General features: G+C 52.4%; 1 protein-coding gene and 1 long non-coding RNA gene across 7 annotated transcripts in view; one reads left to right on the top strand and one right to left on the bottom strand.

The window, feature by feature from the left end:
• The window catches only part of ADAR (adenosine deaminase RNA specific), a 28,853-nt gene extending 19,935 nt beyond the window's left edge, over positions 1–8,918 (bottom strand). For 2 of the 5 annotated variants that reach the window (XM_065574371.1, XM_065574368.1), the window contains exon 1: positions 8,787–8,918. The gene's annotated coding sequence lies outside the window, so the exon portion shown is untranslated. Of the gene's footprint in view, positions 1–551; positions 3,739–4,903; positions 5,048–8,786 lie in introns of those variants that run through there. The other 3 variants (XM_065574370.1, XM_065574372.1, XM_008171922.3) reach the window with 3 other exon arrangements.
• Positions 8,859–23,317, top strand: LOC122172944 (uncharacterized). Of its 2 annotated transcripts, none has more exons than XR_010594093.1 (4): positions 8,859–8,997; positions 12,445–12,497; positions 12,670–12,790; positions 15,004–23,317. It is a non-coding gene; the product is annotated as an uncharacterized LOC122172944 (long non-coding RNA). The 2 variants fall into 2 exon arrangements; XR_010594094.1 differs by lacking the exon at positions 8,859–8,997 and adding an exon at positions 9,726–11,135.
• The last annotated feature ends 1,623 nt before the right edge of the window (positions 23,318–24,940 follow it).

Below are 24,940 nucleotides of genomic sequence, written 5' to 3' on the forward strand. Positions count from 1 at the left end.
GACATTGTTGACATAGGTGCTAGTATAGACATGGTTGCCAGCCTAAGGCCATTTGAAATTTCACTCGCATTAAACATTGTGACAAACAGCCTCTGCTTGCATTTTTCCCTGGTTCAACCCATACTGATACCATGTGATGCAGGTAGGAATGCTACATCTCCTTCTTGTTAGCAGAGGGTAGTGAGTACAGGTCTGTCGCATCTTACGTGCATTTAACATGGGCGATTTCAGCTTTATGCGGTCAGCAAAAAAACAAAAAAACAAAAAAGAAAAAAAAAATAACAATTTTAATATTGTACCTGTTGTGCGGGCGATTCCACCTGCCATTGAACTCAATGTAATTTTGACTATACGCGGTTTTCGCTTTACGTGCGAACCGCGGAACCGAACCCCGCGTAAGATGAGACAGACCTGTATTCCTTTTCCTGCCATCACAGTCCTATTAGTTACCAGGTCACATAGATCTGGTCCACTGGTCAAGTTTAAAAAGAAATTCTTAGAACACACAACACACCTGGAGGAGGAAGGGAGGGTTTAGAAGTTGCTCTTACCTTGTTTTTGCCCAAGCTGACAAGTACAATTCATTTAATTGATCAGAAGGTAAAGAACTGTTCCTAAGCTGTAACCTATCGCCACTTCACCTCGAATGGTCCCTTAGAATAGTGCTAATTACTTATGCTAAACTATCTGTCGGAACTTGTACCTAGCTGTGACACTCTGACTGCCTTTCCCAGACCTGAAGAAGGGATCTGTGTAACTCAAAAGCTTCTCTCTCCCCCCGAACAGAAGTTGGTCCAACAAAAGATATCTATGGCCTCCTCCACCGCATCTCTCTAACCACAGACTCACACTGCTAGGAAAGGCTGAAAGCAACTGAAACACCAACGGGAGCAGCTCTTCCCCGTGCCAGCCGAACAGCTGAAGACGGAGCTCACAAATGGCTCCTAGATACAGAAAAGTTCGGTACCTCGGTACTTTTTACAAACAACAGAAACAGGCTAGTCACCCCTTCCCCTCTGCCCAGCAGGGAGCTAACAATGTAATCATCCACTCGATCAACTTAAAATGGCTCCAAGTTAAGTTTCGGTTTCATTTTCTCCCAGCTAACTCTCACTTCTCTGTTTTGCCTGGTGTTCTGTTTCACCAGGGCGGGTCTGTTCCAGGATCCCTCCAGGAAAGAAAGGGAACCCTTTCATGCAGTGCTCACACATACACCCCCTTCTACCCATCTCCTGCTGCAGCTGGCTCTGGTTTAAACAGTGGCTTACAAACTTTTTACCAAACCGTACTACGCAAAAACAACGAGGAGTCCGGTGGCACCTTAAAAACTAACAGATTTCTTTGTTAGTTTGTGTGGATACATACACAGCTACCCCTCTGTACTACGCAGTGACTCCGCAGTTGGGAACTGGCCCTAAGGACAGGTGGTTCTAGTTTCCCTCGTTAGAAGGAGGGGTGTGCATTTCTCTCTCCACTGCGCTTCCAAGTGGCAGCAGCGGGGGAGGCAGGAATGAGACTTGAAAAGGGCTCTTTGGTGGAAGATTTTGTTTTGCAGGAATTTAAAGCCATAAATCCTATTATTGAGAACATTCCTCTCTCCATTCCCAGGACACACACCTGTGGCTCCTGGAGCTTACTAGAGCCTGGCAGGGATGCTCGGGGTTGAACCCCTCAGACTTCCTCTGTGGCCTTGAGGAAATTGCTTCTCTCAGGCTATGTCAACATGACATCATTGACAACGGCGCTGCGGCAGCACTTCTGGTGAAGACGCTCTAAACTGCCGTCGGCTTAATATCGCCTGCCTCTGCGAGAGGCGTTGGCAGGAGCTCTCCCGCCGACACAGCACAGTCTACATCGGCGCTTCGGTTGGTGTAACTTATGGTGCTCAGGGGTGTTGATTATTCACATCCCTGAGCATCATAAATTATACCCAAGTAATTTGTAGTGTAGAGAAGGGCTCAGAGCTTGATTCCCTGGCTGTAGAAAAGGGTTACATGACTCCCCTGGCTGACAGGAGTGTTGTGAGAATTCATGATCGATTGTTTGTACGATGCTTTGAAGATAATGAGCGTCAAGAGCGTTAATGACATTGGTAGTTTTTAAGGGCATGTCTACCCGTTCAGCGCAGCAGCACGTCTGATGGATACGCTCTATGTCCACTACTTGCATTCGTCACTATAAACTTGTCCCTGACGCTTAGCCTGGATTGTCAGCAATTTCAAGAGCCTGGGATTCTGCCAGCCTTTCCTTTGGGGAGGCGATGGATCAAGTGGACAGAGCACTGGGCTGTGAGTCAAGAGAACCAATGACCTGCTGTGTGACCCTGGACAAGTCACTTCCCCCTGTCTGTGCCTCCTTTCTCCCCTTCCCCACACCCTTTGTCTTGTCTGTTTGGACTGTCTGGGGCAGGGACTGTCTCTTACTATCTGTATGCAGTGTCTGCACAAGAAGGCTCTGATCTCAACTGAGGCCCCTAGATACTACTGTCGGGGGGTGCAGAGGAATGTTCCGAGGGGGCGCGGCTGGGGCCGGGGAGGAAGCGCCACCCAGCTCCGCTCCTGGGCCAGCCGCGGCCCCTCACCCGGGGCACCAGCTGCCGGCCCCGCTCCCAGGTCTCCGCTTCCGGACATGGCGGCTGGCCCTCTGCCTGGGGCACTGGTTGCCAGCCTTGGCCCCAATCCCGCCCCGGCCCCCTTACCCATCTGCGTGCCTCTCCCAGAGCCTGGGTGGGGTGCATTGGGGCAAGGGGGGATAAGAGGTAAAAAGTTTGGGGACCACTGCCCTACTGGCAACTGTGGGGTGCAGAAGAGTGAACTTTATTTTCCCTCTACAATTTATTCCTTCTTCCTCCCTCTAGTAAGCACACAGGCTGGCAGATGATTTGCTCTTCTAAATTCTTGAGAGATGGCAGGCACATAGGAACTGTCACACCAGATCAGCGGTCCATCAGTTTTATATCCTGTGTGACAGCAGCCTAACCCTGCTCTCAGTAAACCTTCTCAGTTAAACAAGGGTTGAAATTTCATCCTGACCACAGTTCATGCTCTGAAGCAAGATCTTAGCTAGTGTAATGTTAAGTGTTTGATATTCATAAAAACATCTAATCCTGTTTTAATCCTGCTAAACTATCTGAATTAATATTGTCCCAGCAAATTCTGCAATTTAATATTGATGTAAAAAAAATGTTCTTTTACCAGTTGTAAGGCACGTGCCTTTTTAAATTGCATTGAATTTCTCCTTGTTCTTGTGTTAAGGAACTAAGTGAAAACATGAAGCCTTGCAACAGAGATTTATAAATTACTCTTGGGGTGGAAAGTAGCTACATTTCCCTCTCTGGATTAGGAAGGGGGCTCTCTCTTTCACAGTGGAATGAGGATGTCTAGGGCTCTCCATCTACCTCCACTCCACTCCTTTGTGACAGCTGGCCCAGCCAATCGCTAACCTGCCATCTGCTCAAGTGCACATCATTCTAGTCCCTCAGCAACCTGGGGGAACTGTTCCTCTCTCCTGCATCATCCCGTCTCTGAGCTGCTGTGTTTGGTGGCGACGGAGGATGTGCTGCTAGTGAATGAATGTGGTCACGTGGCAGTTCCTCATAGGGGCATTTCATAAGGAAAGAGCATGAACGTCTTCAAATCAAAGCCTTTTCCCAGCCTTGGTCCCACAACACTGTTCTTAACGACTTGACCTGCTACTTTAGGTGCATCCCAGTGGCAGTAAATGTATCTGCCCCACTTCTACTGATCTGTGCGCCCCACTGCGTGTGTGAAAACCCAGGAACTTCCCTCACAGGTAAGTATATCTGGGCTCCCTCAGGTCCCGGTGGGGTGCAAGGCGGGGGGAGGGGTGCCATGCACCAGGACTGGGGGGAGAATGAGCAAGGGGGGGATGCCATGCACCGGGGCCGGAGGGGGGGGGGGAGGAATGAGCAAGGGGGAGATGCCATGCACTGGGGCCGGGGGGGGAGAGCCATGCACCGGGGCCGGAGGGGGGAGAATGAGCAAGGGTGTGTGTGCCATCCACCGGGGCGGGGGGAATGAACAGGGGGGCGGGGGGGGGTGTACCATGCACCGGGGCGGGGGGGGGGGGGGGAATGAACAGGGGGGCGGGGGGGGGTACCATGCACCGGGGCGGGGGGGGAGAATGAACAGGGGGGTGAGGGGTACCATGCACAGGGGGGGGAATGAATAGGGGGGTGGGGGGTACCATGCACCGGGGCGGGGGGGGGAAGAATGAATAGGGGGGTGGGGGGTACCATGCACCAGGGCGGGGGTACCATGCACCGGGGCGGGGGGGGGGAATGAACAGGGGGGCGGGGGGTACCATGCACCGGGGCGGGGGGGAAGAATGAATAGGGGGGGCGGGGGTACCATGCACCGGGGCGGGGGGGAAGAATGAATAGGGGGGCGGGGGTACCATGCACCGGGGCGGGGGGGAAGAATGAACAGGGGGGCAGGGGGTACCATGCACCGGGGCGGGGGGGAAGAATGAATAGGGGGGCGGGGGGTACCATGCACCGGGGCAGGGGGGGAATGAACAGGGGGGTGGGGGGTACCATGCACGGGGGGGGGGGAATGAACAGGGAGGCGGGGGGTACCATGCACCGGGGCGGGGGGGAAGAATGAATAGGGGGGCGGGGGTACCATGCACGGGGGGGGGAATGAACAGGGGGGCGGGGGTACCATGCACCGGGGCGGGGGGGAGAATGAACAGGGGGGTGGGGAGGGGTACCATGCACCGGGGCGGGGGGGGGGGAATGAACAGGGGCGGGGGGGGGTACCATGCACGGGGGGGGAGATGAACAGGGGGGCGGGGCTCCAATGCCCCCCCTGCGGAGCCTGGGGTTACAATGGAGCCAGAGGCGCTTGGCTCCCGCCCCGCCCCGCCCCAGCGGCCTCCTTACCCCCCTCGGCCGCCGCCGCCAGCGAAGCCGCCTCTATTGTGCGGAGGGCGCCCGGCCAGGAGTGATGACGCGCAATGCACGCGACCCCCCCACGCGAGGGAGCGGAGCCACGTGGGAGCCCGCGGGACACGCCGCGCTCGGGGCGCTGGACTTTCCCCCACGCACGAGGAGAGACGCGGGGGACGTGAGGGTCAGAAGCTCCCCGCACTAAGGTCCCCTCCCGCGATAGCGCTGCTCTGTCTACCCCGCCCAGCCACACCGCTGGGGGAAGCCCCCTTTAAGTCCAGACCAAAACGGCATCCTCGCTGACCAAATGATTTCTTCAGCTGATCCCGGGGAGAAACAAACCTCAAAGCTGCTGGCTACGGCTCTGACTAAAGAAAGGGACAATGCAGAAGTGCCCGCAGATTTCACTGTCCCACTCCCAGACTGTTTCTAAACCAATGTAACACGCGGGAATAAATCCCCTTCTCTGTCCAGCTCAGCCTCCCACAGCTGTGGTTCAAATTCGGTTTTGTTTTCCCAGCTTGCTTTTACTCTCACTTCAATCATGTGTCCGGCAGCTCCAGTTTTTCACCAAAGGGGTGGAGCCTGGGAGGCAAGCAACACTACAGATGTCTTAGTTACCACAAATCAGCTGCACATAATAGAGAAGTTAGAGATGGACAAACTCTCAAGACACATCTCGTCTTCCCCGAGTCCCACCACCAGCCCTGGGTCAGTGCAGCAGTTTTCCTGTCGCATGTTCTCTGACCCGCTGAGCGCCAGTGCTCAATATATCAGCGATGTATTTTAGCAAGCCCATTGTGATTTGTTCTACGTATCCAGTAATTTAAGAATGATCAAGTTACATGAGTAACAAATTATGTGCAGGTTTCAGAGTAGCAGCCGTGTTAGTCTGTATCCACAAAAAGAACAGGAGGACTTGTGGCTCCTTAGAGACTAACAAATTTATTTGAGCATAAGCTTTCGTGGGCTACTGCCCACTTCATCGGATGCATGTAGTGGAGAATACAGTAGGAAGATCTCTATATATATCTATATATATACACACACACACACACACACACACACAACATGAAACAATGGGGTTACTATATACGCCATAAGGAGAGTGAACAGTTAAGGTGAGCTATTATCAAACAAAAAATGTCTGTAGTGGTAATGAAAAATGGCCCATTTCCAGCAACTAACAAGGAGATGTGAGGAACTGGGGGCGGGGAATAAGCATGGGGAAATAGTTTTACTTTGTGTAATGGCCCATCCACTCCCAGTCTTTGTTCAAGCCTAATTTAATGGTGTCCAATTTGAAAATTAATTCCAATTCAGCAGTCTCTCATTGGAGTCTGTTTTTGAAGTTTTTTTGTTGTAATATTGCGACTTTTAGGTCTGTAATCGAGTGGCCAGGGAGATTATTTGCAGTGTATAATACTACATACGACTTCTATTTGTGGTGACCAACATTTACTAGCCTTGGAAATAACTGCTGATCTAGGCCTCAATCAACATATAATCTATATTCAGCCTCGAAAGGAGTCAATATCTGATTATTTCCACTATGAGCAGATCTGTTCCTCTTTAATTACAAACTGCCTTCATGCACATTTGCTACTGAAGCGAATGGATTCACCAAAGAACTCTTATGTCTTTCAGACCAGCCATCATTACTGAGGATAGTAATGCTTTGCTGACTCACAAAGGTGTGAGGAGAATTCTTCAGTATCTGAGTGTCTCACAAACATGAGAGTGATAGAGGCCACAACAATATCTAGATGGGAAAAACATTTTAGCCCTTTTAAAAAGCACATGCCATATAATCAGTCCTATACTGCCACCATCTGTTCATTTTGTAGTTTAAAAACAAACAAAAAATCTGAACTTTAAAAGGACCATATTCCATTGCAACAGGTAACATTTAGCTAATCTGTGTCTCCTAAATCCACTTGAAGAGAGAGGTCCTGGTTTCCCAGCCAAACACTGTGCTTGCTTCCTGAAAGCTTCCACATCAAGTAGAAAGTGACAGTATCGCCCAGTCTTTTCAGATCAAAATAACTGTGTTGATGTCTACGAGCTTCCATTACAGATAAATATCTGAACAATGAGATATCATAGGCAGCACATTTCCCCGGGGGGTTACTGCTCACCTAGGAATGCGCTATATCATGAAACAAAATAGTGTAAAATTGGGTATGTTGTGTCGGAGAAAAACTGAGTTCTCACTCTTTTGTTGCGGTTCCCTTCTGTCAGTTCTTTTCTCTGCTTCCACAACAGGTTTACCTGACCTTTGTAACACTAAAAAATCAGGCCCTGGATCTCCATGACAACCAGATATGCTGAGCATCTAACATCAGCAGTCAAAGTCAGTGAGAGCTATAGGTGTTCAATACTTCTGCCCCAAAGCTCTGTTTAGGCCCCCCCGTACTCTGTCAGCATTCCTGTGATAGGCCTATTACATTAATGAAACCAAAAACATCGCCAAACAAATCAAAACGGTTATGTACATTCAGGAAGATGGACCACATCATCTGCTCCAAACTCTCCTCCAGGGCTTTAAACTCCAGGCCTTCCTTTCTACTCCAACCAAGCAAAAGATCCACTAATGCCCCTGCCTGCTAAGTTCACTTGTATACCCCCGACAGAAAAAAATCGCTAGCCTTCCATCCGTCCTTTCAAGATGCTGGGACCTTTGAGACAAAAAAAGTCACTTCCTCCCTCTCAGTCTCCCTGAAAAGCATCCTCGTACACTGTGTAAAAAGGTACTACACAACAGAGACGGCAGCTCAGGCAGTCATCCTGACAGCAGACAGGCCTCTTCTCCCCCTAAAAGTTACTATAAAATTTTGTGTGGCAGTCGAATGTTTAGGGCTGCCTGGTAGGTTATGTAACAGTCACACTCTGAACTAGTATCCGAGGGGTAGTCGTGTTAGTCCAGAGCTGTAAAAAGCAACAGAGAGTCCCGGGGCACCTTTAAGACTAACAGATGTATTGGAGTGTAAGCTTTCGTGGGTGAATGCCCCTTTCGTCACTCTGAACTAGGCAGCATCTGACTCGGACATCTCACAATATCATTTTAAAAGGCAACAGCGGGTCCTGTGGCACCTTTAAGACTAACAGAAGTATTGGAGCATAAGCTTTCGTGGGTAAGAACCTCACTTCTTCAGATGCAAGGAGAAGTGAGGTTCTTACCCACGAAAGCTTATGCTTCGAATACTTCTGTTAGTCTCTAAGGTGCCACAGGACCCGCTGTTGCTTTTTACAGCTCCAGACTAACACGGCTACTATCCCCTCGGATACTTGATATCATTTAGGTTTTCTCCTGCCGAGCAGAGGGGAGGCCCTTGTAACGGTATCACAAGAGTCCCTGGGAGAATTTAGCCGCCCCCGCCCCGTCCTTTAGCCGAGGCGGGAAGGCCGGAGAAGTGCAGGCGGGTCCCCAGCACGGCCCGCTCCGACGCCGCAGGAAGGGGGGAGGGGACAGCGTTGCAGGCCGGCAGCAGGGGGGCGCCGGGGGAGCGGGCCGGGCTGGGGGAGAACCGGGACCACTGGCCAGGCACTAGCCCGGGCCCGGCGCTCGCAGGCCGGCAGGAGTTCGTGCAGTTGGGAGGAGCTGCGGGAAGCGCCGCAGGAGGAATTCACACCCCCACCCGGGGGCCAGGACACGTGACCCCGCCACGCACGTGCTGCAAAGCGCGCGGGGGGGGGGGAGCGCGAGCCCCCTCCCTCTACATGCCCCCTCGCTGGCCACACCGCGCATGCGCCGCCCCCACCTCCACGCAGCCCCCACTGCGCACGCGCTGCCCCGAGGCGCTTCCCGCTTCTCTCTCTCCCCCGCCGGGTCTCGCCCCCCCCCCCCCCGGCCCCCGCCCCCGCCTCCGCCTCTCACCGCTGCGCCGCTTCCGTCCCGGGACTCGGGAGCCGAGTGGCTGAGGAGGCCGCTGCCCGCCGGGGCTCGCGCTGCGCCTGCTTCCCCTCCCCCTCCGGAGACCCCGCTCTCCTCAGCGCCGCGGTGCCTGGCGCGGGGGTGATGGCGTCACGGCGCGACGAGGCGCGAGGGGAGGGAGCGGGGGCGGACCACGTGACTCCACATGCACCAGGTGATCGGCCAGGGGCTGGGCTGGCCCGGCCGCGCTCTGCCCCTCGGGGACCCCCCCAACAGCCCCCCCCGGGGTACTCCCCTTCCCCTCGGGGACCCCCCCAACAGCCCCCCCTCCCCCGGGGTACTCCCCTCCCCCTCGGGGACCCCCCCAACAGCCCCCACCCCCCCGGGGTACTCCCCTTCCCCTCGGGGACCCCCCCAACAGCCCCCACCCCCCCGGGGTACTCCCCTCCCCCTCGGGGACCCCCCAACAGCCCCCACCCCCCCGGGGTACTCCCCTTCCCCTCGGGGACCCCCCAACAGCCCCCCCCCCGGGGTACTCCCCTTCCCCTCGGGGACCCCCCAACAGCCCCCACCCCCCCGGGATACCCCCCTTCCCCTCGGGGACCCCCCCAACAGCCCCCACCTTCCCGGGGTACTCCCCTTCCCCTCGGGGACCCCCAACAAACCCCACCCCCCGGGGTACTCCCCTTCCCCTCGGGGACCCCCCCCAAAACCCCCCCGGGGTACTCCCCTTCCCCTCCCCCTCGGGGACCCCCAACAACCGCCACCCCCCCGGGGTACTCCCCTTCCCCTCCCCCTCGGGGACCCCCCCAACAACCGCCACCCCCCCCGGGTTACTCCCCTTCCCCTCGGGGACCCCCCCAACAGCCCCCACCCCCCCGGGGGTACTCCCCTTCCCCTCGGGGACCCCCCCAACAGCCCCCACCCCCAGGATACCCCCCCGGGACCCCCTTCCCCTCAGGGACCCCCAACAGCCCCCACCCCTCAGGGATACTCCCCTTCCCCTCAGGGACCCCTGCCCAGAAACTGGGGTACTCCCCCTTGGAATGCCCCTGGGATATTTCCCCTCAGGGACCCCCCAACAGACCCCACCTCCCTGGGGTACTCCCCTTCCCCAAAGGGATCCCCCACCCCCTGGGGCACCCCTTTCTCCTCAGGGACCCCCAACAGCCCCCACCCCCCAGGATACCCCCTGACACCCCCTTCCCCTCAGGGACCCCCATCCAGAAACTGACTCCACCCCCCAGGGGTATTCCCCTTCCCCTTAGGGACCCCCCCAGAAACTGACTCCACCCCTCTGGGGTACTCCCCCTTGGAATGCCCCTGGGATATTTCCCCTTCCCCTCAGGGACCCCCCAACAGACCCCCCCGGGGTGTTCCCCTTCCCCCTCAGAGACCCCCCCACCCCCAGGGATACCCCCTGGACACCCCCTTCCCCTCAGGGACCCCAACAGCCCCCACCCCCCAGGATACCCCCCAACACCCCCTTCCCCTCAGGGACCCCCAACAGCCCCCACCCCCCTGGGATACTCCCCTTCCCCTCAGGGACCCTGCCCAGAAACTGACTCCACCCCCCTGGGGTACTCCCCCTTGGAATGCCCCTGGGATATTTCCCCTTCCCTCAGGGACCCCCAACAGACCACACACACACCCCCCGGGATACTCCCTTCCCCCTCAGGGACCCCCCACCCCCTGGGATACCCCACCCCCCTGAGGTACTCCCCTTCCCCTCAGGGATCCTCCCAAAACTGACCCCACCCCCCTGGGATATTTCCCCTTCCCTTCAGGGGACACCTCCCCCTCATGGATACCCCCATGAATATCCCCGTTCCCCTCAGGGATCCCCCCCTGGAACTGGGATATTTTTCCTTCCCTTAGGGGTCCCCCACAGGAACAGACACCCCAGGATACCCCCTATTTCCCTGTACCTCATGAGACACCCATCCTTTGATGGACGGGCTTCCCCCCACTGTTGGGTGCCATCTCTGAGGTACAGAAAAAGGGACACGTGCGATGATGCTGAGCCCATAAAACTGGCCTGCTGGGAGTGCGCATCCTGACAGATTTCCCAGGAGAGCCACTTCAAAAAAGGGATGATCCTGGTCAAACCTGGATAGATAGCAACCCTACGCTCCTCACTCCCACAGTCCACTGCACTCTGCTACCCTCCTTCAGCCCCCATGGGAGTGCGCTTGCCTCCCACCCAACTGGAGCCTGCCTGGGGTGGCACTCCCCCTGTATCTCAGAGATGTGCTACGAGCCTTCCCCTGCCTTGGGCTGTGCAACGTGACAGGTTGATGGTAGCTTTTAAAACTGTCAGATGTTTCTTGGTCTTTCTCTGGAGCCTCAGAAGTGAGTGGTCAACAGAGACACTGTCTTATAAATGAATGCACTAAGGATGCAGATAGGGATCAGACATTTGTGTGACTAAGAACATCCACATTTACATCAGATCGGAGCGATGTGTATAAAGACTAGAATACCTCTTGGGGCAGGAGATACGCTACACGTGGGCTTCTCTGGCCCGTGTTATGCTGGAGGTCAGACTAAGCGACCGTAATGGGCCTCCCTGGTCTTAATCCAGGGGTTCTCAGACTGTTGTTCTGGGGACCCCTTTCACACAGCATGCCTCTGAGAGCCACCCCCCTTATGCATTAAAAACATATTAAATACTGGAGGTCAAGCGAGGTTTGGGGTGGAGGCTGACAGCTCACGACCCCCCATGTAATAACCTTGTGACCCTCTGAGGGGTCCTGACCCCCAGTTTGAGAACCCCTGCCTTAAACGCTATAAAAGCCAGTTGCTGTGGCCTAGGAGGAAGTCTGTGGACAGACTATTTTTGTAATGATCTGCTACGTGGTTTCTTGCTGATCCCGAGTTCTGCAGAACAGGAACTTATGTCTCCTTTGGCCCCTGCCCTCTGTAATCTGACGTCTCCTTTATTGAGTCCTGGCTGGTGAACGTTGCAGTCTATTCTCCTCCCCAGTCCCTGTTTAAAAGGAAACCTCCATCCTCTCTTCCCTGAACTTCTGCCAGTAGATGCCCCAGTTGTGGACGTGCCTCTTTCCCTACCCACCCTTCCTCCTCTGTGAGACCGATACCTCTTCTCCTCCCAATGTACAGAGTCACACACTGGATCTTTGACTTTTCAGGGGCAGATGGGATGAATACATGTTTTTCTGGAGGATAGGGGGCCAGCATCTTCTCATGAACCATCCCTGGGGTTCAGAGAGAGTGTCGAGATCTCAGAATCTCATCACACAAAGCACTAATGATGATTTGGCATCAATATGTCATCATGTTTCATCAAAATGTTATGAAATAGCCAAGGGAATGTAGGCAGGCAGCTCCCTGTGCCTAAAACCGGGCCTGTACTCAGCCTGCGGGATCACACGGGAGCAGCCTTGGCTCTAGTGTGGATACGAGGTTCAGTCCAGCCTCATGCATTAAATAGCGATAGCGCCCTGGGTATTCGAGTGGATGCTCTCAGGCTCCTCCTTCTCTATGGGAGCCTGTTTTACTGAGAGTGATAATGTTGGACTGGAAAACTGGGTTCTCTCTTGAGTGTTTTTTGAAGAGGGCCATGGGAATGTTCAATATTCCCGAGAGCGTAGTTCTTCCGAAAATAGAGTCATTTAGACAATGTGTGTTTTACTTATAGGTGTCATCCATTAGGGCGAGAAATAGACATCTCGGCAAGGGGCCATTTCACTTGTGAGTAGCACGCACTCTTCTCTGTAATAGCGCACACTGGCTACACGACTGCTTTGGGAAGAATGCACTTGCATGAATATTTTATTTACTGCTGAAATGAGTGAATTCTAATATTGAGGGACAGCCCAGAGACAAATAGCATCTCGGCCTGACCTGCCTTATTCCTCAATAGACAAAGAAGCAAGATTACAGTTTTGTGGAAACCCAACTGCCTTCAACTTCCAGCCAGACATCTGTACGGAAGGGAAGAAGGGACCCCACTTCAACACCTCCACTGGAAGGGCTGTGGAACGGTCAGTCTGGGAGAGGGCAAGAGTAATAAGTGCCAGCAACTAAGGAGGAGTCTCCCTTGAATCAGCTGGTTGAGTTGCTAGTTTTGGATTCAAGGGCCCTCTGATCTTGCACGGCATTGTTAGTCGTCTGCAAAGTGCAGAATGCCTCCAGCTTCAGTAAGAGTAAAGGCTGCTCACGCCCTAGGTTAGTGGCAACAAAGAATTCTAAGGGAAGGTGCTAACGGACTGTCGGCTATCTCTAATTTCTATGGTTCCCCCTCTGCACTGAGCAGAGAAGAGCTGCTGCTGCTTTCAGTTCTTAATAAAATTTCTATTTGAAAAACAAAACAAAACAAAAACTAATCACCCCATCATTTCTTCCCCACGTCACTTTCCAGGAACATGGAGGCGGACTCATCCATCCTGATTAAAAAACAGCTTCATAGAATCATAGAATATCAGGGTGGGAAGGGACCTCAGGAGGTATCTAGTCCAACCCCCTGCTCAAGGCAGGACCTAATCCCAACTAAATCATCCCAGCCAGGGCTTTGTCAAGCCAGGCTTTAAAAACCTCTAAGGAAGGAGATTCCACCACTTCCCTCGGTAACCCATTCCAGTGCTCAAATACTCATCCCTCAAATACTGCGGATTCTCCATTTCATAAGGTGAAACCCCTCTTAATTGTATTCATATGAAAACTAGTGGCATAGAACAGATTGTTCGTGTCTGTTGCGTTGTTTCTTTCCTGTAAATAGTTGTATGTAATTTACCATCTGGCATGGAGATCAAAATAGCTAGACAGCAACTACTTTGAATACAGTACAAGTGGCAGAAAGTGTAACGGTGTAATGAATGGTTTTTCCACCTGAAGGGTAAGGTGGCCAGTGTATGTTGTTGACCCCATGTCATGGTTTTGGTGGTTTGCATGGGTATAACTGGTAGGCAGTAGTTGCACCTGACAAGTAATTCAGACAGAGAAGGTAAAGCCGCAGTTCTGCGCTGTGTGTGGCTGGACCCCGCACTGGGATCGCTCGGGAATCCTCTGTGTGGAGCTCATTGCAGGGCTGGGGCATAAGGCACTAAGCAGACTTTACTGGTGGCTTCGAAAAAGAATTGCATTCCAGCTAACAGTGAGCATTTCCCTAAGCTCCGGCAGCCTTTTCATTCAGTTTGACAGAACTTGTATGACTGTCTGTAGGAGCTCTGCTTGGTGATTCCTGGTAAACTGCAGTCAGCACCCTCTGGGCAAGTCATAAATGTGTCCTGGGTCTGACTGTAACAAAACCAGTTCTAGAGAAATGTCAGTGTAATGAACCCATCGTTTTTTAGACTTGGTAACTCATAAGAACACATTGATGCCCCCGTGCTCCATGTGTATTTAACTTTGTTACCAGGAGTAGTTCCACTGGTTTCATTTGGGACCCTGCACAGTAGTAAAGCTAAGCAGGTGCTTTGGTCTTGGCAGGATCGGGACCTTGTGCTTTAGACCCAAGGGAACTGATTCTCTTCCTTGGCATAAAACATGAAAGTGAAAGTTTCATGTGACTGGGGGCTAGGGTGACCAGATGTCCCGATTTTATAGGGACAGTCCCAATTTTGGGGTCTTTTTCTTATATAGGCTCCTATTATCCCCCACCCCCTGTCCCGATTTTTCACACTTGCTGTCTGGTCACCCTACTGGGGGCTGGGGATCTGAGACAGACCCCAAGTATCATGAGACTCATGATAAAATTACAAGAATTGGCAACACTGGCAAGTGAGGGGTAAGATCATAGAATCATAGACTATCAGGGTTGGAAGGGACCTCAGGAGGTATCTAGTCCAACCCCCTGCTCAAAGCAGGACCAGTTCCCAACTAAATCATCCCATCCAGGGCTTTGTCAAGCCGGGCCTTAAAAACCTCCAAGGAAGGAGATTCCACCACCTCCCTAGGTAACGCATTCCAGTGCTTCACCACCCTCCTAGTGAAATAGTGTTTCCTAATATCCAACCTGGACCTCCCCCACTGCAACTTGAGACCATTGCTCCTCGTTCTGCTCCCCTTCTGATGAGGGGGGAGGGGTGGATGGAGCACTTGACACCACTTTGCACTGGTGTAGATCACTCCACAGGATGCAGGGCAGGGAAGAATCAAGCCCTAGATCGGTTCAGTGTTTGATTGCTTGTGATCATTCTGTAAGTTGAAACAATCTTGTTTAATTTAGTGCTTATTTGTTATTCTTAAAACCCAACAGAGCCTCTCTTTCCCGCCCCGGAGTGATGTGCCGTCTGTGCTAGGAATGATGGGGCTATCGAGCATTGTGCAATGGAGACATTTGTATGCAACGAGTATCAGCTAATCAATGGGAGCTCATCCGGATTCCAAACTCCCTTCAATAGGAATGCGGCTCGATGCTCTGCAGATTGCAAGTTGCCAAAGTCACATCTTTAATAACTGCAGTTTTATCGATTTAATTTTAAAAGAAACCTTAATATCCTGTCTGCATCCTGGAGTTGTAACGACAAAGACTCACTTGTTGTTTGGGAACGGGCTGGGCGAGTGAGTTTATCCTGGAGATAAGGGCCAGTGCCTAATAACTCATTCATGGGTCGGAGTTCAGAAAAGCGTGGACACGGTGTATTCATTGCGTCAGGGATTAGGTGAGCTGTTTGGCAGCCCACGCTAACTGGTGGACATTGTTCCAGCACAGAAAGGCGACGTGCTTTCATTTCATGCTCTGTATTATCTGTATTCCAGCTCTAGGCTCTGTGGGGGATCCGGGGCAGGTTTGCTATAGCTCTCCCAAGTGCTTCTTAGCCCTTCCTCCTGGGAGATGGAGAGCTGGTTCCAAATGATTCGCTCTCCTACAAAGTTGCGGAGAGCTCTCCAGAGGCCACACGGTGGCAGCATTTGCCCAAGAAGCAGCTAGGCAAGGAGATTCTGGAACCCGCAGCGAGCATCTGATTGCAATGCGTTGCTTTTCTCTTTTGGAATACAAAGAGTTGCAGCACAGCTCCCCCATCCAACTTTCTGTTCTAAGGACAGTTCTAGTATAAGGCTGCCATTCCCCCAGAGCTTCATTGTAAACGGCTTTCAAGGACACTGGAACCTCCGTTCTCTGCTCCTGCCGTCAGCCTGTTCTCCCCAGGCAGAAAAGGGCTGGGGGCTTTCACTTGTAGTGCTTGCTCCTGAACCCAACAGCCTACGTTGTTATTTAAGATGAATGGATGCCTGGGGTGGATGGTGCTGGATTAATAGCCCTGGAGTCATCTCCTCGTTACCCATGGAATAGGTACAAACGTCTCCCGCGCCCATGCACTGTTTTTGCACTGGGTGGATCAGCTCAAGATAGGATCAGTTTTGGCCGCCTTGCAGAGGTTCCCAGCGAGCAGTAAGGGGTTTTGTCACATAGCGCTAAAAGCGAGACTGATGTCACTCCTTCATTTCACATGGCCCCCACAACAGACAGCATTGTCTTCACTTGGGGCCCGTTCAAACCAGTGACCTAGACTGGAAAGTCTCCGCATTCCATGTGCCTTCAGTTCCCCTTCACATTTTTTTCAGTATTTGTTGTTGTTAAAAGCATTGTGACAGTATCACAACGTGAGAGCGAACAGATGTCCAGCAGGGTGTGTTTAAGACGGTGCGTTTGTTCAAACATGAGCATGGGACAATTAACAATCCTGCCGAGCAAAGTGTCACTGGTACATGTCCATTACGTGAGCACAAGACACTAGTGAAATGGCATGTGAATGAGCTGGTATGGACCGTTAACCAAACAGGCACTAGGAGGTAGGTTGCATACGGCAGTGTACTGCCCTGTCTGCTTGTCCTGTGTCATCCTGGGTCCGTCTGCTGCTTTGTCAGAACTGCTGTCTCCGCACCGGAGAGGAGAGGGCTTTCGTTCCTAAAACGTGGCGGGAAGGCAGTTCACTTCCACCTCCTTGTCCCTTGCTAATGTCTAGAGCGGGGTGGGTTTCCCAGCTTTCTGGCGGGTCCCAGAAACGAGCTGTGTTATCTGGGGCATTGCACAAGCTGTTCCTCTCAGGGTTTCTTGCTGCTGAATGAACGATTGAACCTGAGCTTTGATCAAGCCAAGGCAGCAACAATTACTCCTCTTGCGAGCTCCGGGTGTGGGGAGGGAGGGAAGCCAGGCTCTGGGGAGAGCGACCACATCTGTCCAGCTGTTGGTGACACGCTTGCCTGGTCCGACAGTGTGATGACAGTCTCACATTTGCACAGGCTGCCTTCAGTCTATTAAAGTTGCGCCATCGCAAAGCAGGTGCGGATGCTGCAGGGGATCAATGTCAGGAGCCGAAATCCAGGAGCTCCCACATCAGCTGTAGAAGTGGAAGGTGTTAGTATCCTTAGGGCTATTCCGCAAGGCAGCCTGGCTTCTTACAAAGAGGCATCGGAACATTTTGATTCTCAAGCAGTCTCCCTGGCTGACCATCCCTTGACGTATCACACCGGGTAAGCTGCAGGCGTAGCGAGATCCAGCCTGGGGTGTTCTGCAGTGCAGGCCAGGGCGGCCCTTATCTTGAACCAAGCAACGCCGGGATGCCTAATTGAATGTAGTCTGTAGCATTTATAGGCTGCCAGTCGTAGTATCTAGTTGGCCTGTCCTACCCGCAGTGCGCCATCCAGAACCAAGCTCCCAGGCCCCATTGTGCGAGGGGCATTCGTCACACTGGGCTGCCCTTTGGTTTTGAAGAGGACGGTGCTCCCTTTTTATGGAAGTTAGGTGTGCGCCTCAGCAGAGGCTGCTGGTGAAAATATTCGCTGGGGGGCTGAGCCCGTCCCATGCTCACCCCACAGCGTCCGCTCCTGACCTGTGGGCCTGGGTCCTGCTCCGGCCTCTTGCCACTCAGATTCGGAGGAGCCCGCCACAGTGGCACTTGGTGGGCATGTCTGTGTGCAGGTGGGGCCCTCCCCCTGCTACACCCCACTCCCTTCCTGGCCCTGGCGGACATGCGCGTTGCCTGCTGAGCTGGGCAGCAGGGTGGCTCAGAAAACAGATAGGGGAGACTGAGCGCTCTGTAGCCCGAGCCACCCACTGCCTATGGGCCGTGGGCTCCTGGCACCTGTCCGGTATGGTCTCGTTTGGGGATAACACGGATGTTCTGCGATGGCAGTAGCTGCATGTCTTGGTGTTCCAATGGCTAAGAGGACTTTGCTCATCTGGGCCAGGTGGATACTAGACCGTTTAGTTCTGCTGCTTTCCATGGCATAGGAAAGAAGGTTGCATGCTGTTCCAGAATATTCTATCCCAGCTGAGCTCTGCCAGGCTGTCGCTCAAGAGCATAAGCACCAACCTCAGGGCAAACTGGTAAGGCAGGGCACAAACCCTCCATTGCCTGGGAGCTCTGTACTTCGATTTCACCAGCAAATGATCAAGCGTAAACTCCCCAGGCACCATAACAGCCTGAATATGGAGTCACAGGCCGTCCCCTCGGGTCCTCTGCTCTGTGACGCCACTTCCCTTCATGATGGACGGGCCCTTCTACCAAGTATCACAACGATATTCCGGTTGCTCCCAGGCCTCAAAGACCAGTCACTTGCCCAAGGTCTGTTGCACTTTAGAGCTCCTGCCAAAGACAACACTTGGAGCCAATCCTAGAATAAACTATGGAACGATTTGTTATGTAAGAAAAGGAAACGAGAGTTCTTGACGAGGTTAAAGCAGGTAAGCGTAGATGCACACAAACGCGTTCCAATGTTAAGCTTCAAAAAGTAATAGAAGCGTCCATAATAAGCAAGCTGTGTGTGTCCTTTAGGGCTAGTCCAGGCTAAGCATGGGAGAGCTGTTGCTTATGTCTAGTAATCCTTGCTCCAGTTCCTTCTTGTTAGGGGCCTTTGTCCTTTCCCTCCTTCTGCTGCGAGTTGCAAACTCGGCTGATGGAGGAATTCACTTGCAGGTCTCATCTTCACAGGGGAAGAGGAAAGGTAAACATCAGTCTTTGGTCCCTTTTAATGTTCCACTCTGGTCCGTCTGGCATTGATAGGCCTTCTTGGTCAGGCAGGACAATGAGACCCGCTGGAGACCAGCACGTCACGCTGGTTATTGTCTCTCTCCTGTCTGGTGATTTACACAGTTGCAAAGGCTGATGATGCAAATGTTCAAATCTTACCGTACAGTGTGGGCTACAGCTGTTATACATGAGATTAATGCAGGCAGCAGCTCACAAGCGTTCAATAAAGTCTAATTGCGAAACACATTCTGTTCATTCGAAAGCCTGTTTTAACACTGCTAACGCGCAGGTGAGCCAGACAGTGTACTTGTCAGTGTTCAGTGGAGACGTGGGGAGCGTGGCATGGCTGGCACCAGGCCTGCTGGGCAATGTGCATCAGGCCTGGGCGCGTGTGCATCAGCTGGGAGGTTGAGTGAGGAGGCGCCATTGTTCTGTAGGAAGGGTGGCTGCGCTGTTTCTCCGGCAGCGCCGGTTATTGAGGGGGATCGGAGGTGAAAAGTGGGTCAGTGTCGCTCCTCCGGATTACTGTGCCTGACACAGCAGTTCCCGGAGAGTGAATCAGTTAAACTAATGACCCTCCCTAATCCCAGACTTCACTCAGCTTCCCAATATGTCAGTTTATGCTGCATTAATATTCCATCGTGCATTTGTTCCTGAGCCGTAGCTGTTCTCTCAGGCTCCCCTCCCATCGTGTGCAGTACGATTTGTCGGAGGGAGAGCGCTGTACTCTGCATTTAGAGAGATTGAAAGGGAAGAGTTTCCAGTGAGCCCTGGAGTGAGGGTGCTTCTGGCCAGCAGCACCCCATACCTCCTTTCTCCAGGCTACCCTTTATGGTTTGGACACCTTATTCAGGTCCCACCTAAGGATACATGTCTGCTGTCATGCCCACAAGGAAGTGAGATAATAACAAACCAAACCAAAACTCCTTCCTCCCAGATTCCTGGTGTGACCTGTCTGATCTGTGCACTTTCTGGACTGTCAGCTCTTTGGGGCAGGAGCTGTCTGACCTTTGCCACGCTGGCATGGCTTACAGATAGCTACACCACTGGCCCGAGAGTCATCGTCCTCAGGGATGTGAGTCTTTGCAGTGCAGCTACCCTGGGGGAATGCAGCTCACTGCTCTTCCCTCGAGCCATCTGCAGGAGCCACCCGCATTTAAATCTACTTCTGCCAGCAGCGAAGATGCCCAGGTCTGAATTTACCCAGACTAGCCACAGTATTTGCCTGGTATCACCTTGAAGCTCAGCTGAGTGGATTCCCCCCACCTGCCCCATCATATGCCTCAAGAAACTTCAGGAACCTCCTGGAAAGGCCAGGAGAGAGGTGGCCCTCGTCTCTCAGCTTGTTCGTATTTATGTAGCTCTTGAGAGCCGAGAGACGGTATAATGCGTTTGTCTAGCAAGTGAAACACGAGTGCATCTGGGCCTCTGAAAGGGCTTCCCCGCATAAAGGAGTAATTTCTGCATCCCACGGGAGCCTGTTACACCTTCCTCAGGTCCCCTTATTCACTATGGATTCTTTATTCACTACAGATGATCATTTTATGCAGCACAAGCCAACGGAAGGAGCCGAGACGTGGATCAGATAGTGATCTGGGCAGATGGAGAGGCAGGGAGGCAGATAGAGAGAGATGATAAATGGATAGAAAGAGAGCGGTTTGCAAATCTCAGAGACGATGTACGGTAGTGTAATTGGATGGCCTGAGCAGATTTCTTTGCATACAGCATTTTTTAATCTGAGAGAGAGAGAGAGAAAATACGTCTCGTTGCTTTCATGACTTCCCTGGGGCAGCAGTGGCACATTAAGGGGAGGAGGAGAAAAAATCGTCAGAGGCACCAGGTGGCTGAATATCTAGCAGCTTAATTGATTTCCCTTTAATGAGTACAAAGCCTGTTGCTCCTGACCAACATCCAGTGCCAGCCTCAGAGCAAGCCGTGTCCTCCAAGGGCTTTGGGGTAGCTCGGTGTGTGTCTAGGGGAGGCAGGGGTCAGCGCTGGCAGACGGAACAGTGCAGGATTAAGGACACTGTGGAAGTGGGTTTGTTGGGACACATGAGGAGAGGTAATTTTGCTGCCTAATGCTTGTTGTTATCCACCATTCTGTCTTTCTGGTCTGAGCTGAGCTGATCTGTTTTCTGGAAGAGGCTGACCCAGGTGCCCAGAGCAGATTTATTTTATATCCCTCTCCAAAGGGACTCTCTCTCTTAGGCCTGGTCTGCACTATGAACTCACATTGGTATAGGCACGTCTCTCGGGGTGTGAGAGATATAACTACACCGACCTAACCCCGGGTGTAGACAGCACTAGGTCCATGGGACAGGCCCTCCCGTTGGGACAGGGAGTCTGCACTGAAGTGCTACAGCAGCGCTGCTGTCGTGTTTTAAGTGTAGACGTAGCCTTAGAAATGGTGACTCTGGGAATTGGGCAGATCCCAGGGGACTTGCATCGGAGTTGCTATTTTCTCTTCATGCTCCTCTCCCCATCCAGCACTACTCTTCCCCCTCCATTCTCTGGAGCGTGGGTTCTCAACCTGGGAGCATGGCCAGCCCTCCAGTTTTTTTGCTCAGAGGGGTCCTGAATCTTCTTTCTGTTGTAGCTTGTGGTGGCAGGCTGGAGAAGGCAGAGAGCCCCTGCTCTGGAGCAGAGCACGAGGGGAGAAGCAGAGGTCTGAGCTCCCAAGAAGAGCGGCTCCGAAGGACACGTTGAAAGGAGCTTAGTGAATGACACACAAATGTGATTTCTTTCAAATCCAAGGGCCGTGTCCGGCTCTGACAATGCTGATGTAAATCTGGAGAGAATCCAGCTGAATCACTCCAATTTACTCCAGGGTAACTAATCCGCACAAGCCTGTTCATGTGCCTGTGGATGGACCTTGCTGTCTCCCGGGAATCAGTCGGTGTCGGGGGTGCCGATGCGTTATGGGACCAGGTTCATTGAAGTCAGGCGGTTACACTGCAGTCCATGGAGAGCTTTCTGCTCCCCCCCACCCTCAGCAATAGCCAGTGATCTTCTATTTCTCTTCAGGAGCGGGAGGAGTGTCTCTGTTCTTGCTGGGTGCAGAGATGCGCCATGCACCCATTCCATCGCCGGCAAGGTGGGGGATCCAAAAATAACCGCATTAGTCACGGCAGTGCCTAAGAATCCCTGAGAGGCTGCGGCTGAGTCACTCGCTGGCGTAGCGAACGGGGCCTGCATGCCTGGGAGATACCGTACTCCCTCTGCACGTCTTTACGAAGCAGTTCCCAGGCACAGCAAGGTGCTGTGACACAGAGGTGCTCTGGCAGGTATATTACCCCTGTGTCCAACCATCTTCTTAATATTTCACCGAGGGGGTCATGTGGGGTTTCTGCCAACAGCTAAGAACTGGCTGATTGTCATGGTTATTGAGGGAGGTTTGTACGGGAAGCAGTTGCAGAGCTAGGTAATGTGCAGGATGTGGTGTTCCAAATCAGTTGGGTGTGAACCTGGGGCGGGGGAGCCCGAGAGCTGACCCGAGCTACATGAGAACCATGGACAGCCATCGACTGAGCTAGTTGGTGTTTGCCGTCTTGGCCAGATGCAGGCTTCGGCATTTGCAAAGACAAAAGAACTCCAATAAAAGTCTCTGAATGGGGAGCTCTGGGCCATGGGACAAGAGAAGAGGAAAGAGGAGGAATGACTCTGCAGCGGGGTTGTCTCATCAACGGCGAACCCCAGCTTTCTAGACTGGGCAAGCGCTGTTTAGAACTTATTTGGGTGAGAAATGCCGGATGAGACAGGAAAGTCACTGGTTACTAAGGCCAGGCTATAAACGGCGTCTGACGTGTTTCTTTTACCTGTGGCCTTACGGTCCCAGATCCTTAGGCTGGCTTGGGTTGGTCTCTCTCCCTCGAGCTGTTAAACCAACGTCAGGTTGGCTTTCCTCCACAGTTGCCAAAGTGCCTCGTGCTAAGGAGAGTGTCGAACTGGGGGGAAACCAGGGACCCGGGTGCCCTGCTTCTCTGGAGGCAGCGAGTTGGTGCCCATTAGGGCTCCCTCCTGCTGGGAGTAGGGTGTGGTAATTCTCCCCAAATGCCTCAGGTAACCCCCCAAAGTAACAGACAGACAGACACTCTCTCTCTGTACTGGAAAGGAGACCTTAGCACAAGAACAGCATCTCCGCCATAGCGAGACGGGTTAATACTTTATATCCTGCCCCTGCGGACTGATTAATAAACAACTGCCTTTGCTCACATACACTCTCTGCCGGTGGTGCAGTGTTCAGGGCACTAGCCTCGGGCTTTCAAGACTGTGAGGTGCTCAGGTACTCCAGTAATGGGGCCATATCTAGCCAGAGGAATGGCTCGTAGGAGAGGCGAGCGCTTGGAGTTTTGAAAAGGAAAGTTGTTACAGTGCGTGCGGTTTGATGAGCTTGCGTTTAACTTTCCTGAAGCGTTGTGTTGTTACACGTAAGGTCTCCGCTTGCCATCCTAGCCTGCCATTCCAAGAGATGTAACAACAAAGGGATGTTTTATAAGGAGGGTTTTTATAATTAATATAGAATTAGAAGTGGGACAAGAATTGTCGAAATGACCGATCAGTGTGACTAGGAGAGAGAGAGAATGAAAATAAGGGGAAGGGGGGCACTTTCCTTTTGCAAGGTGTCTTCAGATGGGCTTTGATTTTGCAAAACCCAAACCCAGGAGCAGTTTGGAGCCACCCCATCAAAGCCTGAGGGGGTTCATCTGGCCCAACAGTTTCAAGTTGCCGGTACTATGAGGCAGCCAATATTACAGTGACCTACCTCCATATGGGAGACCAGGGAGCCCTTCTCAGGGGGCGATCCTGGCACCGCAGTTAGGCAGAAACCACTGGTTGAGACACACTCCGCTCCCTGCAGCCTGGAATAAAAAGCCTGTGTGATAGGCTGATCGGGCCCAGTTTGGTGCGGAGTTGGAGCCTCCTGTCTTTGCAGAGCAGTTCTTTGGTGCAGTGAGAAGCAAGCTGTCTGCTTCCAAGGTGCAAGATGGGAATACGCCGACTGAATCAGATTCTGAGCTGGAAAATATCTTTAGCACTAACAAAGCTTTTGTTCTTTCCCACGGGCCTCATCATTTTCTTGTGCTTTGTGGGGGGCCTCTTAGAACAGCGCTGTTAAGAAAAGTACAGATCTTTGCAAAAATCCAACTGGAGGAAAATATTTATCAACCTCATCTGCATTTCTCAATGGCTGGGATGATGTGAAACCTTGCATTGGTGTTACATTGAGGCTTGGTTTTTATTTGCTTGGGAGGGTTTGTTTTGAATGAATCCATCCACAACATTCTCTTGTATTTTGCTCGCATATGGTATTACTTTTATTCTTAACACTGGCCTAATGTACTTTTATATAGCGTGTTGCATTTTATACACCACCCTGGTGTAGTGTCTTTGGCTACATGCAGTGTTACTTCATGGTTTTGATTCTCTGTTGTTCTCAGCTGTGCAAAGTGGGAGTAAAACAGATACATCTGGAAGGTGGTGGCCAACTGCACTTTGCACCGGTGCAAATGACAGCTCAGGTTCCAGACAACAGAGCGTCAAGCCCTAAGTTTTTTATTTTGATTCTTTTTGAACCTGCGTCTCAGGAGGATGGTGACGTGTTTGCAGTTTGTGCAATGGAGCTGCCGTGCCGGCAGGGTCACAACTGATATAATTGTCTTAGCCGAGTGGCTGCTACCAGCAGGAAGTTCAGAAATACCCATTTAGTTAGAAAAAAATGTAATTTACCGGCACATTTCACAGCATATCCTGCTGAGAAATGCTGCTTTCTTCATGAGTGCCAGGCCACTAGTCTAAACTGGATACAGCTTGTCTTTATTCTGGTAACTGTGCTGGGAGATGACACACCCTTACTAGCAGCCTGCCATCTTCTCGCTGTACATGCAGAACTTCCATGAGTGTTACTGAGAATAACACACACATCCTGGGGAAAAGAGTAAATCCGTTTAAACGGAATCAGGACTTGACTGGAGAAATGTTACATCGGGGTGGTTAATGCACAACCCCTGGATTGTATACAACCAACAAAACTTTCCACTTTACCCTGTACGTGTATGGAATTTCTATCCACAGAGATTCAGTGGCACAGTTTGACTCATTTAAGATTGTAGTTATAGTTGACTCTATGCTTTCTTTCACTCCCACACCACCACGACCTATTCCGTCCTTCCTATCGATTTTGTGCCCTGGTAGTACCGGGTCCCTTTGAGTATCATTGTT

The sequence above is a fragment of the Chrysemys picta genome, chromosome 20 (genome assembly GCF_011386835.1).
Source record: "Chrysemys picta bellii isolate R12L10 chromosome 20, ASM1138683v2, whole genome shotgun sequence".
Lineage (NCBI taxonomy): Eukaryota > Metazoa > Chordata > Testudines > Emydidae > Chrysemys > Chrysemys picta.